This window comes from Embiotoca jacksoni, unplaced genomic scaffold (assembly GCF_022577435.1).
Source record: "Embiotoca jacksoni isolate LCO1_2020_lvr unplaced genomic scaffold, fEmbJac1.0.p SCAF_4, whole genome shotgun sequence".
NCBI classification, from domain to species: domain Eukaryota; kingdom Metazoa; phylum Chordata; class Actinopteri; family Embiotocidae; genus Embiotoca; species Embiotoca jacksoni.
Window position 1 is genome coordinate 3,355,933 of NW_027185392.1, and position 16,548 is coordinate 3,372,480.

The 16,548-nt window shown below is 42.0% G+C and overlaps 1 protein-coding gene across 2 annotated transcripts in view; it reads left to right on the top strand.

The window, feature by feature from the left end:
* Positions 1-16,548, top strand: part of add3a (adducin 3 (gamma) a) — a 105,264-nt gene that overhangs the window by 26,224 nt on the left and 62,492 nt on the right. Inside the window, exon 1 of one of the 2 annotated variants that reach the window (XM_069166694.1) lies at positions 6,077-6,367. The exons of the other annotated variant lie outside the window; for it this stretch is intronic. The gene's annotated coding sequence lies outside the window, so the exon portion shown is untranslated. Of the gene's footprint in view, positions 1-6,076; positions 6,368-16,548 lie in introns of those variants that run through there. 2 annotated transcript variants of the gene reach the window in all.

Sequence of the window (16,548 nt, forward strand, 5' to 3'; positions counted from 1 at the left end):
CTGGGCCACATGATGTGTCTTGTAATCATCAATAAAATACAGACGGCGTGTATGTGGCCGCATCTTGACCACATGGACATATGAAAAGCATGCAGTCGTTTATATGCAGTATGCACATGTGTAGCCAAACGCATAACAATACAAGCACATAACACATACAGTCAAACACACATTGGACTTGCAGCTCTGGTGGCCTGTGGGGCCTTTGTAGTGCTGAGAGGCAACAAACGCCTGCTTTGTATTTTAGGAGGCTGGGAACACGCACGCACGCGCGTGCACACACACACACACACACACACACACACACACACACACACACACACACACACGCGCGCACTCACACTCACTCTCTTTGGAAGTGTCAAAGCCAGAGCACAGTTCTGTGCTGCTCAATAGGCTGATTCATTAGAGCCTCCACATGACACTAGAGGAGAAAATGGACTTTCATTGAAGGGAGGATTGGTTGGTGTTACAGCTCAGCACTCTGAGGCTGACATGACCTGACAGCGGTCAGGTCTTTATCAGATGGATGTCTTTTATGACATGACAGTAGTCGGGTCAGTCTTAAAGGAAAGCTGCGCTGTGAAATGCTTGTGCTTTAGTGTGAGTATTGAGCCTCAGTCAAGGTCTTTGTTGGCAGATGCAAGCACTTCAAATCGTATAGATTTGGTATCGGTTAGATTGGCTTTTGACTTTCTTTTGTAAAATCATGCAATTTCCAGTACTGTATTCAGTTCTACGTCTTCTACCTATGTGCTCTGGCCCCGTCTTGAAGTTGAGTGTTTAACCCATTTAACTGGATACAGTATTTGCGAGTATTTACCACTGCTTCTTTCTCTTTAGAGCTGAATGCACTGTGAGCCTGTTTTAGATGATAAATATGGTGGACCGGATGGTGTGTGTGTGAATGACTGGTAAAGTAAGTATTGGTTGGCCAGATGCCATGTATTCCTGTACCCAGCTCATATGAAAAGCCTTTATTTTAAATTAAAAGCACTCTAACGTTTGATACATTTGAACAATTTCTTTTAAACTTTTCATTGTTTTGTTTATTGATTTAAAAAAATAATAATAATAATTTTATGAACTTTAGCATGAATGCAATTTTTTCTCGATCAAACCAAAGACTTAAGCTCTCAAATACTTTATATTTAATGTTACTATCTGCTACACAGGCTAAGAAATAAAGGTTCTAAGCGTTGACATGTCTGTCAAGTTCTTCAGAAAACCTTCTGGTTTTAGGAAGTTGTTTTCAGACATTGCCTCAGGCTTTTCTATGGGATGTTTTAGGTCATAATGGGTTAACAGGCAAAGGGCGATAGTTTACTTCGCTCTCACTTTACATTTTTCTTCCAATCTTTGCACTACACATTACATTAACACATCTGAAACTCAAAACGCTACAAATGACTTGCACCATCAAAACTTTATGCTAATTTGTTTTAACTGCTGGTTCAAAACCCCTTGAATTTAGAGGGCACTGACAGCCACCATTTTGATTGTTAAATATTTATTCTCTGTAGTAGTTCTGTCCTGATGCATAAAGACATCATAAAACATCCAAAAGCTCATCTCGAATGAATTAACCATGTGGTACTGTTTTTCAAAAACAGAACATGAAAATAAGATTGTTTTTATCTAATATCATCATCGGTGAATGTGGCAGCCGGCAGTGGAAATGTGCTGCAGTGTGGGTGTTGGAAGTAACGATGCTTGTTGGCAGTGAACTGTATTTGTCTGGATCTTTCCCTCCTTGTCTCCACTGGAGTCAGGCAGACTCGAAGCCTCACAGCCCCCCCCCCCCTCACCCCCTCCCACCCCTCCCCCACCACACACACACTTCAGATACAAGTGAGATTTACTTCATGTCTTAATGGCTCCCTCATGACTGCACTGGGAGAGGAAGTTGAATAGTAATATTTTTATGGCCTGTGTTGGATGACTTTAATGCTTTCGCTAAAGGTGACGTCATTATTATGAAGCCAGCAACGTGTTTATTTTTTTTTCTTTACGTGGTGGTCATAGGTCTTCAGCTGTTTATGTTCAAACAACACTCCTTCAGAAGTGGATTATTAAGTTTAAGGTGAAGACTCGCGGCCATGCAGACGTGTTTTAAGTGTCACGCTGTGAAGTTTAAGTCCGTGACACGGTGTACATTTTGACCATAATAACAACCTGACCTTGAACCAGACATGCACTCATTAGTGAAACGCTATGTTTACCGCTGTCACATGGTGTTGCAGTCAACATGGGGAATTAAAGGGCGGCCCCCCCGCTCCCTTCATCCCCACCCCACATAGGCCAAGTGTCTCCACACCCCACACTGAGAGGGGAGAGAGGGGAGAGAGGGGGGAGGGTCGCCTCAGGACACGAGTCGACTCAATTCTGTGAACAAACAAGGGGAAAATGAATCTGGATGATTCATAAAGCCGAGCGCTGGGGGCCTTTTTGTCAGGTTTAATTATTACAAAGTACGACATTTACTCATGAATTATTTATTAAAATCCATTTGTGTCTACCTCTACGGCTAGAAAGCTAGTTAGAGGCTCCTGAAGCAGGTTAATAAATTGGGAATATTTGGTATGAAACGGGTACAGATTCACCTTATAGTATCAATGTGCAAACACGGTGTTCTCCACTGTGCCTGCTCTCTCTGCTCTCTATGCAGTGTGACAACATATGGCTTATATTTCTGTACAATAAACACATTAAATCACTGTAATAGTCCTTGAAACTCTTCCCCTGAGCTTTACTTTATTTCCACAGCTGGGTGACGGCCAATAAGCCGCCGCAGGCTGCTGCAGGTGAATCCTAGCATTTCCTCTGGGTTTTCTGGGGATTTGAGCTTGCGTCAGCATTTACGTTTCTTTGCTCTCCTCTCGTGTTTGCAGGGAGTAGAATGGGTTTATTCACTCTGTATGCACACAGTTGAATTCTGGGTGGAGATCTTATTTAGACACATATTTTGTTCTCTTCCAAAAGAATACATACTGGTGAATAAAAAGAGAAACTATTGGTGTTTTATTTGATGTTATTTTGAGTATTCATTTTACTGCTCCTCTGTACTGTGTTGTTTTTAATTGGGGAAAGCTGCGTACTAGTTGCATACAGCAGTCATCAAATCCAAGACACATTAATTGTTGCTCAAGATAATGAGACAAATTGAAACTGAAACCCTGTCAACATGAACAATATTCTCAAATGAAAAGCAGCAGCCCAGATTGTTGAACATAATTAGAATAGCTACTCTGCAGAATAGATACTTCAAAAAAAAAATTCTCATCTCTAACTGGTGTTGGCATGTCTATAGATACCATGGGCTGCCTCCATGTGATGATCACTCTTCAAATATAACAGTTTAGCCTATCAAACATCTGTTGATCTTTACTATTTCATGTCAGAGTGGAGCGTTAACACTCTTCCTTCCTGTTGTGCATCTGGATTGCATTTATTACAGTCTTTACTGAATGGTTGTGATGCACAATTTAGTTTTTTTGCCAAACGAGAGCAAAGAAAGAAGAAATCCTTAGGTGAGTTTGATGTTTTGATGAAGAAATATGGCTTAAAATGTAGTTGTTGGGGGTTTCAGGTTCTAAAATATGTAAATATTTAGCTTTTGTGACATTAAGTAGTAGTTTGTATAAGCGAGATGTGCTATGAGGATCATAGACATAAATATGAACATGCGGCACTGTCCCATTGTTGAGTCTGCTGCTGAGTATTCTGTCAGGATCTTAATCTTAAATCAAGGATTAATGGATTATGCATCAACCAGCGTAGATTTACACCTTTCCAGTCATGTTAGAGCTCATCCTGCTCAACGATACAATTATCTACAAGCAAGTTCTTTGTAACAGTCATCAGACGCTATCTGCCATTGGCGAAGCGAACTGCTCCATCTTCCTCTTCTTAACGGAGGTATTGTAGAAATTTACGACTAGCAATCCTGCCCATAAATAATCTGGAGGTTCATCTGTTTTTTTTTCTCAACCCGTGGGGACTGTGGGTGTCTGCACATTTCACTCAAATATGCGCTAATGTTAGAGCAGCCGTCCAGCTCCAGCCGTGCTGCAGGAGGACAGAGGGCGAGGTTTATTCTGGGACAGGTATGCGCAGTCTAGCTGGAGGAGAGACCATGGGAGTGGATGTGGGCCTTGTTTTTGTGTGTGTGATGTGTTCTCTAATATATCGGCAGGAAAGTGAGGTCTGTGCAGGAAATTTGCAGGTTTTAACTTTCTCTGCAAACACGAGCCATTAGCTGTCAACTACAAATTATTCCCGACAAGACTGAGGACTCCATTTACTCCAGTTGTACATAGTTTCCAGTGTGGGAGATTCACCGCTTTCAGCCACGATGAAGGATTGATCCTGTCGTCCTAGACGTAGTTTGACAAACATAAAACCACACTCACCGCACAGACAAGCGCACAAGCAGGGAATCCCTGCCACTTAGAGTCTGACAGCTGGATATACAGTAGCTTGGCGGGCCTGTGTCTCCCATAATCCCCCCCCCCCTCTCTGTTTGAATAATTGATTCTGAATTGATTTAGGCTCAGCTGGCTCACTGGCTTCTTGTGCCGGTTGTGGACACCAGGAATCTTCACAGACACTAGCTTGTATTTTTGCTTCCTATAATTATTGTCTGCCTTGTTTCTGTGCTAGTCAGCAGTAAAGCCAAGGTTTTACTCCCCAAATGGAAGAGTTTTCGAGGAGGCAGCAATTATAAATTCATTCGAGGTTTGTTTGTTGCTCTGACTGACAGTAAATTACACACCGACAATTTGCCTTTACATTATGGAAGTTAAATGTCAAACGAGGCCCATTTTTAATTCCTCTAAACAAACCTTCAAGAAATCTAACAGCTCGTTGAGAGTGTCTTTCTTCAGTATCGACCGTCTTACAATCAGTTGATGAAACTCATAACAATCTGTAACATTTAGCCTTGTGAGGGTGCCCAAATTGTTCGAATGCCTGGAAGTTAAGATTGTGAAGATTCCTCGGTTGAACTCTGCATGCGTTGCCTTGTCAGTGTGAAGTCAGTATGCGAGCTTTTCCCGTGCTAATTTATTGGCCTCTATTTATATCACTACCCGGGCGTAACCACACCCAAATTCACCGTGAAAATATGGGTTTGGTACGCTCCATTTTTAAACTATTTGAGGAGCACTTAACCAATCAGTGTGGGGTGAAACCGGCCGACACTGCAACTACGTGGGGCCCGTCTACCAATTCAAGCAGCGTATCCAAACTATAATTTAAGTGGAAAACTGAAGCTGTGAGTGATATGTATGATATAATATATATAATATATATAAAACAAATATTTTACGAAATGTCAAGCTGTGTCTTTTAAAATATGTGTTTTGAAACTCGAGAAGCTCCGAAACAATCTCACAAATTATTCAGCGTCGTGAAGTTTTATGCAAATTCGACTATTTCTAAATACCAGTGCCTCCTTACTTTTTATTTTGGTCAGATCCTCCTCCAGAACCCCTTTGTGTGGAAGGAGATTCCTCACATGAGGAGGTTGTTAAGCTGCTGTACAGGAAAGTGCTGGATGTCTTTTGGAGGAGTAATGGGGAGGGGGGGACCCCTTCAGTGGAGGGAAAGAAGGGCAAGGCGCTCTCTGCATTTTTTTTATTTTTTTGCTCTCCGAGGACTTTGTGAAATCTAGCAACATTGATTGAACGTTGGAGAGAAAAACTTAAAAGTTGGTCTTTAAAGGAAGGACGAGAGTTAGCAAGAACACTTTTATTTCGCAAGATTTTTATCCTTTATTTCACTCACTTTGTTCGGAAGTCGTGGCCAAAAAACACCTTTTAACAAAGGATCACTGAAGCACCCTGAGGGCAAATGACCTTCATCTCACTCCTCTCTCTGTGTGTGTGTGTGTGTGTGTGTGTGTGAGAGAGAGAATTTAAATCAGGTTTACCCCTCCCCCCCTTTTCATCTCCAACCCTTCCACCACTGTCAGCACCCACTGAGTTCACAGTTTCTCCCCTCTGTGCACGCTGGCTGGTCCTCTGCAGCTCCTGCAGCAGATATGTTGTGTTTTCAACCAGACGTACAGTAACACTGGCTCCTGCTTTAGTGGGGAAGGAAGAGACCTAAAGGGGAAAAAAAAAATAACTGTAGGAGGAGCTTGAAGAAAGGAGGGCAGCCGACGCAACAGTTTTACACTGCGTTGGGCTACAATGGGAGAGGCCTGTTAGAGAGAGAGAGGGCGAGAGAGAGAGAGAGAGGGCGAGAGAGAGAGAGAGAGAGAGAGAGAGAGAGAGCAGCACAGGCAGAGGACTCACTGCAGTGCAGGTGGATCACAGCCGTCTGCTGAAGAGGAAGATTTGAAGGCAACGCTCCATTACAGCAGGTTTGTGCTGCATATTCTTTGCAATTGGAGTTGTTTGTTGCATTGGTTAGTGCCTCTATATGTGTGTGTGTGTGTGTGTGTGTGTGTGTGTGTGTGTTCGTTCGTGTGTATTCTGTGACTGAATGGATGCTGTGTTCCCCATCGTCCGGGCTGCTATATCACTGCTGTCCAGCCCTGTTGCTTCTCTGCAATTAGATATCCTTCTGGAAGTCTGAGAATGTGCCTGCATCTTTTCAAAGTTTAACCTTGAATTTTGCTTCTTTTTTTATTTTTCGGCATCTTCCGCAAAGTTCACTCTACAAGAAAAACTTTCAAAGAGAGCCAAAGACTTTTTTTCTGCCGTCTTAGACGTCGTGAGTCCAGCCTGCTAAATGAAATAGCAGAGGCCCTTTTCCCTCCTTTCAGATTGAGAGTTCTTTTACTGCGGAGAAGAATAGAGCCGGGAGCTTTGAATGGGCCCTGAGATGGCTTTCTGTGTGCATGAGAGAGGTGCCGCCCTCTCAAGTGTCAGCATGCTCATGGGTAGGTGGCAGGGGGTAGGTTCATGCACTCGCAGTTTGCAGAGGGGGCTGGGGTTTGTGCATCTGGCACCTCATTGATAAAATAAGAAGAGCTGTTACCTGTTTTTAGTCTTCTACATGTTGATAAAATGTGTGTTAAAGAGTGGAGGCTTTCTAAAGCTGCTTCCTCTTCCGTGGCTCCTGATCCAAACTTTAACCCCTGAGGGGGAGGAGGAGCCATACAGTCAAGTGCTTCAGCGACTCTTATCTTTTCATAGGTGTCTATTTATTGAGCAGTGATAAGGAGACATTAGAAGCGGCTCGTTTCTATTTCTGTCCGTTGTTTTCTGGGCGTTCCTATGAAAGGGCCCCTTTCATGGTTGGATCCCTGACTGACTGACGGGGAAGTCTGCGGTTTGGTTGGTCTTTGCTCGTGTTGTTATTCGTTTGCTACTTACAGTTGCTTCACTTTATTCGATTTGTATTGCGCGAGGCCTCGTATTTTATGCCTCAATGCTTTGGAACATTTCTACTTGTTTCCTTTTTATTCTTAAAGAACTAGCACAGAAATCGCCACATCATTTCAGGTCACGCTTCTCTGATTTCAATATCACAGATTTTTGCCACAGATCTGTTCCTCCAGGAGTTTTTTTTTTGTGATTGTTGTGATCCAGAAAGCTTTATTTTGTTGTGACTTTTCTAAAAAAAAATTCCACGTAAAAATAATGTGTTTAATAGGTGTTTAAATGTGTCTTGAATGTAAATGAGGAGTTAGTTTAGTTGATAAAGCAAGTTTTGTTTTTGAAGTCGTACTTTGTGTCGTAATGCCATCTTTTGAATACATTTATTGCAAGAAATCACCCGAATTTTGCAAAACTGAAAGGTTCCCACAAATATTGTTTGAATGTGTATTAATTATTGCGACAGCAGGATTGCGATTTCCAGGAGGTACTTACGAATGTTTTTCCTTTGTAGTTTGAATGAAGGAGATTTGAAGCCAAGTTGAATCTTGTTTGCAATTATTTTTGAGGTGGAGTGAGATATTTAGCTTACACGAAGGTTTTTCTGCTGTGAGAACAGCCACAACATGGCCTAAATGTAGTTTCACCAAAGCGGTGGTAGAGATTTGGCGCGTATGGTGGTCAGTGCCAATTGGTTAAAGGTTGCTCTAATAGTTTTAACATTAACCCGAGGTTTACGTCCATTTGGATGCAATGACTGCAAACCGTCCCCAATAGAGTGTGAGTAGACCCGTAGAGTCACACAGTGATTTGGATCTGGTATTGGCTAACGACTACCTATCCCACAATCCAATAAAATATGTCCATGTGTGCACTAAGTTGTAGTAACAAACCTTCAAAATATCAGTTTTATATCCTTATAGAATTACTCCAGACAAAAATTCACTGTGATCTCTGGATTGTCTTCATCTCACCGTTCCTCCTGACAAGCGCCGCTCAAATATTTTCCCAGCTGCTGGCAAATAAAGTCGGATTCGCTGTCAGGTTCATCTCCTCACTGCTGAAATGATGAAGTCTGATGGATTCATATCAATGACAGACACCTGCAGCCATAGAGCTGCTTCATGAAAGCAACAACCTCCTCACACACTTTCCTCTTTTATGTCATCACTTCTCAACTTCTACTTCTTGTCTTCTTCAGAGTACACATTATAAGAAGCGCTTTAGCTCTTGTTTTTGCTGAAAAGTAAATTGTATTCACTTTGATTAACTGTCATTAAATTCAATAATTGATCTGCAATTTGGTATTGACCCACTTGGCACATAAAAAACATAATTCAAGACCGTGATTCTTAAAATTCCTCAAAACTCTTAATATAGTAAAATATGTTTTTGCAAGGTAGTTTCAACTACATTGAATTTGCTCTTACTCTTGCTTTGCAGAGGTTTCACCAAAGTGTTTATTATTGTGCTTTAAGATTCAGCGGAGTCTGCGTACCCTCGGCACTCGCTGCCATGACGATGGCCTCGGACCTCTAGCGAATCCTGAAACATCTCATCAAATATTTGCCCAGAGTTCTCTGCTACAGGCTTTGTTTGGTCTCTTCTGAGGTTTTCTCATTGTCCCTGGAATGAGTTTGTGTGCCGGGCCCTTGAAGGATGTGTTGCTGCTCCAGGCTGAATGATTTCCAGCCGTGTCGGCCTTGATTTCCTCTCCAAAGGCATTTTGGTTGGTGAATTTAACATCGCATGCATGCTCTCAGTTCAAGGTTTATAGAGACGTCATTGTGTCAGATTTAGACAGATTCCACGCTGTTTCATGGGATTTACTGCACTCGGATCATGTAGTTTGATAACATTTTAAAATTAGGAAAAAGAAGTGACTTTCCCCTCACGCTGGAGCTGAAGAGGTTAGCACAGATTTCTGTGATGTTGAAGTATTGTCCTGGTGTCTCAATCAACCCCAGTGATCTCTGCACCCCTGCAGTTCCTCCGTATGTTTCCACTTGAGGTGGGATGATGGTGTGCGTGAATATGTGCTTTTAAAAGAGCGACAGGGGTGTTCGAGAAAAGGGTGTTTCTCTTCTTTCTAACTTGTTTTAAATGTCTTGTGTGTGTGTGTGTGTGTGTGTGTGTGTTAAATAGCTTGGCAAGCCTTCCCGCGATTATGTCATACAGCATGGTTTCCAGCTGTCCAAGTCAGCTGAACTTAATTTTGCTTTCAAGTCATCCCCAATCACAGTGTGTGTGTTTGTCTGTCTGTATGTGTGTGTACACGTGTACATGGTTTGTATTTGTACCATTTTAGATCTGTCCTTTATTGTTTGTGTAAAAGTACACACAAATTCTGTGGAGTGTCACTTGTTGGTGCGCCGATTGAAAAAATCAGACTCTGAGTAATGAAGGCTCTGAACCTTTCTCTCTCTTTTTTTTTTTTTTTTTTTTTTTGATGATTGTGATTTGGGTCTGATTGAACACAAAGTTCCAGGTCTAAGTTAAAGCAAATGTATTTGTGCTGGGTCCCACATTAGAGGGGCTTACATGTGAACTGACAAGAGGGCTGCAAAACTTTCACGCAGGTGCACACGTAGAACCAACAATGCCAGCGAAATATTCTCTACAGTCAAGATCCTTTTTCTTTTGTAAGCAATGAGGTCTTTCAAAGTTTGATACTGGCATGGACGAGGCTAACTGATCCTCAATTTCCTTAAGGCTTAAATTCTACTTGACTCATTTTCTGTCATCTCCCTCAGATGTATAATCATGTTACAGTCATGTTACTTAACCAGATTGTGGTTTACTGTTTGATCCATTGCTGCAGTTAGTATTGGATTCATTTATGAGAGGAAAAAAAACGAAAGCTGTGCTTGTTACAGCTGTTGTATCTTCTCCTGGATAATATCAGTTAAATGTCAGGGCTGCTCTTTGCCCAGCTGTGGTTAGACCCCTCTAACCTCAGGCTCCCAGCTGAGCTTCCCTGCACAGAGGTTGAAGCTCGTAGGGTGAAACCAATAATGTTCTGAAGGTCTTCCCAACACTTTTTATAGACTGATCTAGCCAGGGCAAAGTTCATGGGAAAGGTTTCTGAACCTGTCTTCACCAAGCGGCTGCATCATGTTTCTTTTTTGACTTGTCACTAAAATTGGATCTCACAATTGTTTCTACAAGAGAAAGAGAGAATCTATACGCACCTGTTTGACTTCACGTCTCATTCTGTAAATACCAAACAACACTTCTGTACATTTCCTATGCAGTTGAAATGTTGATAAAAGTAGTTGTATTGTCTGCAAAGACATATTTATGGTACAACATTTTAATCATTAATGATTCTGTCCAGTCATAAATAGGCCCATCATCCCATAAAATGTGATGCAACAGCATTTACGTCATCGTGCATTTCCAAAGCAAAACAGGAAATGCTACTTTTGCTAAAAAAAAAAAAAAAGAAAGTTTGAAAGGAGACAGTGACACATGGGACTGATGAGCCACTGCGACCACAAAAATACCAGCAATTTTTATGGGAATTTCAACACATTTAATGTCTGGGAATTGTGTGATTTTAAAGTGGTCTACTTTTTCACTTTGGTGGCACACATATGCTCTGAGTTTTTAGTTTGGGCTTGTTCCGAAGAAACATCGTGCATCGGCACATTTGAATGAACCTCCTACCTGCACAGCGGGACCTCTGTGCTTTGCATCGAAATATCACACACATGCAACATGGGAGTAGAAGGAGGACTTAATAGAACATGGTACGAACACTGTTAAGGTCCGTATCTATTTGAAAGACAACGACTAATACACACAGTTAAATGCTGAAAGACACGATGAGTAAAACTTTCCACCAAATGAAATATTGGGCAACATTCAGCAAAAGCACCAGATGTCCCAGGTTTGGGGGATTCGACTTAACAGCACATTTCTTCCCAGTCGTTGTGACTCAGCTTTACTTTCCATTATGTTACCTTTGGGCTCCTATCATTACCTTTTGTTCATCCCCATTGTTCATCATATGCTCTCATTTGCTGCCCTGAACTTGTTCTTTAACTTTGACCCGAGATGCCTGATATGAAGGGAGTTTATATTGAGTCTCTCTTCACTCTCTGTCTAGGCAGTGATAAGAGCAGACTAGTGCTGAATCAGGGACTATCATATGTTTTACACTGGATTTGCATAAAACTGGCCTTGACTTGGATTAGCATTAGTTAGTAATGCTGAGAAATCACCATTCAACATCCCACTAAAGCCATTCCTAGTTTTACTATGGCTGCGGTTGGTGGAAAAAGGGGAACAAACGGTTTGAAAGGTGTTTTATGAGCTTTTTATTGTCATGTTTAATGCCTCATTGGCTTTTACTATAATTGGTAGCAAATGCCAGGTAATAAGTGCTAATTTCTCAATCCCTGGAATAAAATCTTCAATAAGAGTCCTCTCAATTTTTTTTTTTTTTTTTTTTTTTTTTTTTTTACAGAAACAAAAGAAAATGGAAGCTCTGAGGAAAAAGTGAGAATTTCACAGAAAAAAGGAAAAGAGTAAAGGTTTTTGACAAATTGTCGGCTTGTTCCAGATGTGACATTTGTGCAGGGATTTGCAGCTGTGTAATGTGATGTGTGGCAGGTTGAGGAATTGTAAGAGGGAAAGTGGAGCACAGGAAGAAGGATATTGCTTTTCTCATCCTGGCCTCGTCACTTCGGCGTAGCTGGAAATAAGACCAACCAACCAGCACGACCACTTACGAACAAACTTGCAGCATATCCCTGGGATACACTGCAAAACCCCACCGAACCGTGTTCTTTAAGTCCAAACACAGTGACCTTATCATTCAGTGAGAAGCTTCTCTGCCCTGGTAAATATTGACTCTAGTGGTGAGGAGGCTGAGGAGACAGCCTCCCATTTTCCCTGTAAATCTTTTTCTCTCCTTTTTTCTTTTTCAGGTCTTTGCTTCCTCCTTCCTTCTTAACTAAAGCCTGGAAGTCATTTATGAAATCAGGATGGGGTTTCTCCTGTCCAGAGGTGGATATATGAGCACAGCTCAGTGAGAAGGGACTGCCCTTTGACGTCCCACACCTCCCATCAAGGGAATTGCATCAGAGCGGAGCTGAAGATCTCAGTTTTGGAACCAGCTGTGGTCTGATTTTTGGCTATAACCGAACCTAGTTACCAAAACGGCGACTGCGTTCCATAGCCAGCTCAGTCCACTTTGCCTTTCATTTTTAGGCTTGTGATATTGATTTAACTGAAGCAAGTGGAGTGAATCGAGAAGGGTTTGAATGTCACTTCACCTCAGTGCTCTTGATGTTTAGTGGGTAAGAAAAATACGTTTTTATTTAAAGGTTAGATATGAATAACTGCTATGAAATTGTCAAAACTGTCAATCCATAGAGAAAAGTAAACAGCCTATATTCAGCAACTGTGCTGTTTGGACTTCCTGCAAGTTTGTGATGTAACAAACTCATGCTCGTGTCATATGTCCATCATCAGCACGCCCTACTGTCCAACCTTTTATCTGGAAGAAAACACTGAACGGTCATTCTGTTGCAGCGTCAAGCTACAAGTAAACCTTTGTTTGGCCTGGGCGTGCATCACGCAGAAAAGAGTCAGCCAATCAGAAGAGAGGGTCTTTGATATGAATGCACCTTAAAGACACGGATACAAAACAGCCTGTTCTTCGTAGAGCTCCAGAGTTAAAACCACAAAAATCTTCTTGTGGATATCAAGACTGCAAATGTAAAATATGGGACCTTTTAATGGCTTTTGGCAATTCATGTGAATATTATAGTCAATATATTTCATCAGGCAGCACCTGTTGTTGTATTTTTGGGCAAAGCTTAGAGCAATAGATTGTTGAGGGAAATTGTATCCAAATCATCTGTCATCTGTAGTCTTCAAAAAGAAGCAATATTCATGTTTCAGGCTCAACCTTCATCCTCTTTCTGTTTTTGTTGGTTCTCATCCTCTGTGAATCCTGTTATTCTTGAACTCGTGCCTCAGATGTCCGAATTAGCTGCTTTCCTCTTGTCCCTTACATTTATTGTGCTGGATTAGGAGTGGGAGATAATTTGCTCATTTATACTAACATCGCACTTCCTCATCCTGACCCACCCAAAACGAGCACTCTTTGTGGCAGGCTGTGCTTGTTGCGCTTCTTTTGTCAGCTCCATGATGGAGTATTAAAGTTAGCTCAGACTGGAAAAAAAAGGGAATCCATGGAGATAAAATGAAAGGAGAGCAGATGAAAATATATTAACTGTCAGGGCTATCAGGAAAAGGCGAACCCAGTTATCAGATACACGTACGGCACAATGCACATGCAAAACAATGAGGAACCGGCGAGGCTCTTGCTTTTGTTGAGGCATAAAGCGCCAACATTACATAAGTTTGGGGGAGTTCGGTAGGTCCACAACTCCAAAGCCTACTCATCATTGTGGGCTTGAAGTTGGAGAACACATCCCAGATTCCTTGTGCGTGACAGAGGATGAGCGGGGAAAGAGGGGAGAAACCAACCGTACGTGTGTGTGTGTGTGTGTGTGTGTGTGTGTGTGTGTGTGTGTGTGTGTGTGTGTGTGTGTGTGTGAGCTTCCTGAGTTTGTGCAAGACAAAGCAATGTATGAATTTCATGGGTCAAAGGTTACAACCCTGCAGATGAAACCAGATTTAGAAGTGGGGTGGGCGGTAGAGTAAGCCGTATAGACAGAAAATGACCACTTTTTGATGAAAGAAATAAAGCAGTGAGTTGGGAGCGTGGATCGGTGGGAGGAGATGTTATGAATCTCTGTTGTTTCCCCCTCGTATTGTCATTTCCTCTGCAGCTGGTCCCTGGGTTGAGAGGGAAAGAAAAACAAAACTTTCAAGAGATCTGAAATCTAAACAGTGGTCCTGCCGGTGGGCTGGGTGTTCCCCACTGCTGACACATCTGTGATAAAACACATTGTCTGGTTTCGTAATGTGCTGCTAATGAAGGTGAAAGGCAGGTCAGGTGAGAGAAAAAGGCACAGCCCTACTGTTTATAAAAAAAAAAAAAAAGATATTGGTAACGAATATGATCAACAAACAGTCCGCTGATGTGAAGTTGTTCGGTGAAAGGAACTGATGGTCTAAAGTTACAATGGACTGTTTACATCACCGAGTTATTTCATGCATGAACTGGCTATTTTTTTTTTTTTTTTTTTTTTTTTTTTACTCCCTGTGTAGACTATGTAGACTCAGTATTTAGTCTGACGAGAGCAATTCCCCAGATTTATCACCCTGCCTTGGCCCTCGACAGAGACCTCCATCAACCCCTTGTCTGCTCTTAGGTCAGGGCTCTGCAGTTTGACCCTACAGTCTGTGGGGTCACGCCACCATTAAAATACACACTCAACAAGGGCTTTATCACCTGACAGTCAGCCAGCTGCTGCACACACACACACTCGCATGAATGTACGTACACCAGAGAGCAGCTAACAATCCGTTTCTCTATGCGTTGACCATAGCTTGTCTTCCTTCACAATAAAAGCCAGTTCACAGAGCCGGGTACTGAACTTGCACACAGAATTGCTGAGGTATTATTTTCTATTGAAAAACACTGTTATTTAGTGCCATTATTCGATACCTAACGCAACTTTTCCTATTTTTACAGCAGTTTAAATCTCAACAGCGTCAAGAATTACCATATACTATATACTTGGTCGACCCGCCTATGTAGATAAAAAAAAAACTATTTTAACATAGAAAAGTAGATCTTTCATGAGAATGCCTTAAATTCAATCTTTTCAAACTAATTTAGCTTCCATGTGGGTGTTTTGGGGACATCTGGTAATTAAAGCTAGAAAGAAAACAACCTGGGTTACACCGTCTTCCACTAAATTAAATATTTGTACCATGATGTGTGATGTGATTGTTTTTTTCTTCAAGTGGACTTAAAATTTGTGTTGAAAAAAGTATCGCTCAAGATCCGGAAGCTGTGGTTCCCAAGTGTAAACAATACCAACAGTAAAAGCACCAAGGCTTTGCTTTATGTCGAGGCCTCAGTATGGTTAAAACAAAATGCCCGTTAGGCCATATAACATCAGCCCTCTAAGATTTGGAGGTGGTGTGTTTGCGACGCAAACAAGGCCAACTTCCCACAGCGATCGGTCGGGTGTTTGAAGGTGTGAAAGTGATCGCTGTTTGAACGTCTTCCTCTCAAACTCTTTTTTCTTCTAACAACTGTTTCTGTCACGCTGTGTGATTTAAACCTGAATCAAACACCGTGAAACTTTGAGAAGATTATGACTACAACTGTTCGCCTTTATCCTCATTGGTATGATTAAATGTGCTGACACTGTAAAGACACAGATTGGGAAGACAGGAGGTCGCAGCCAGGTGGAGGCTAATATGATCAGGAGCTACAGAAGTTGACTATAAGGAGGCTAATAGAAGTTTTCTCTGTTTAATTTCTTGACCAACGACACGTGTGGAGCCAATGATTTTAGTGCAGTAACAGCTGAGGACAGAGACGGACATGATTTGGGCACAAGGAGGACGACAGCTTCGTGGATCAGTTATCTGCCGTGGGGCTGGCTGCCTTGATCACTCACCGCTGTACGTGTAATGCTTGCTTCATTTAGTTGGTTGTCTGGTTTGGTTTACTCCAGGTCATTAGAAAAAAATCTGTCTTCTGCATGTTACAGCTGATGTCACTGTCGTCCTAACAAACACTTTCTATAGTTATATTTTCTGTAATTCTACTTTTGCAAAAGGGTTGGAGACACTAGACTTATGTTTTTGTCGTTAAAACGTTTATACTGTACTTCAGCTCATAGATTTGTCCATATGGTGTCTCACTAGTTTGGCGTCTTTGAAAGCTGCGTAGGGCTTCAAAGGATACTACTTGGCTCGGGCTCACAAAGCTCGTCATCAGTGCCACTAAACTGTCTCGTTCAGAGTCCACTGCTTCCCTCACACTGCCTGGAGTTTGGCAGGTAAAGTAGCCAGAGTTATGGAAGTCATTAAAATTCCTCGGGAACATGTGGACGCTTGTTTATTTTTCCACCCAGGCGGGAGGGTGGAGAGCTGCCAGGACGCTGCACTGTCTTTCTTTCAGCAAGAAAGTGTGAGAGAGGAGGAGGAGGAGGAGGAGGACCTGGTGAAGGACAGAGGAGATGAAAGACAGATTAGGGGAGAAGGGAGGTATAAATGGAGCAGAGGACAGACGGTGGACAGACTGAGGGATGGAAGGAGAGCGGACATGTAGGATGGA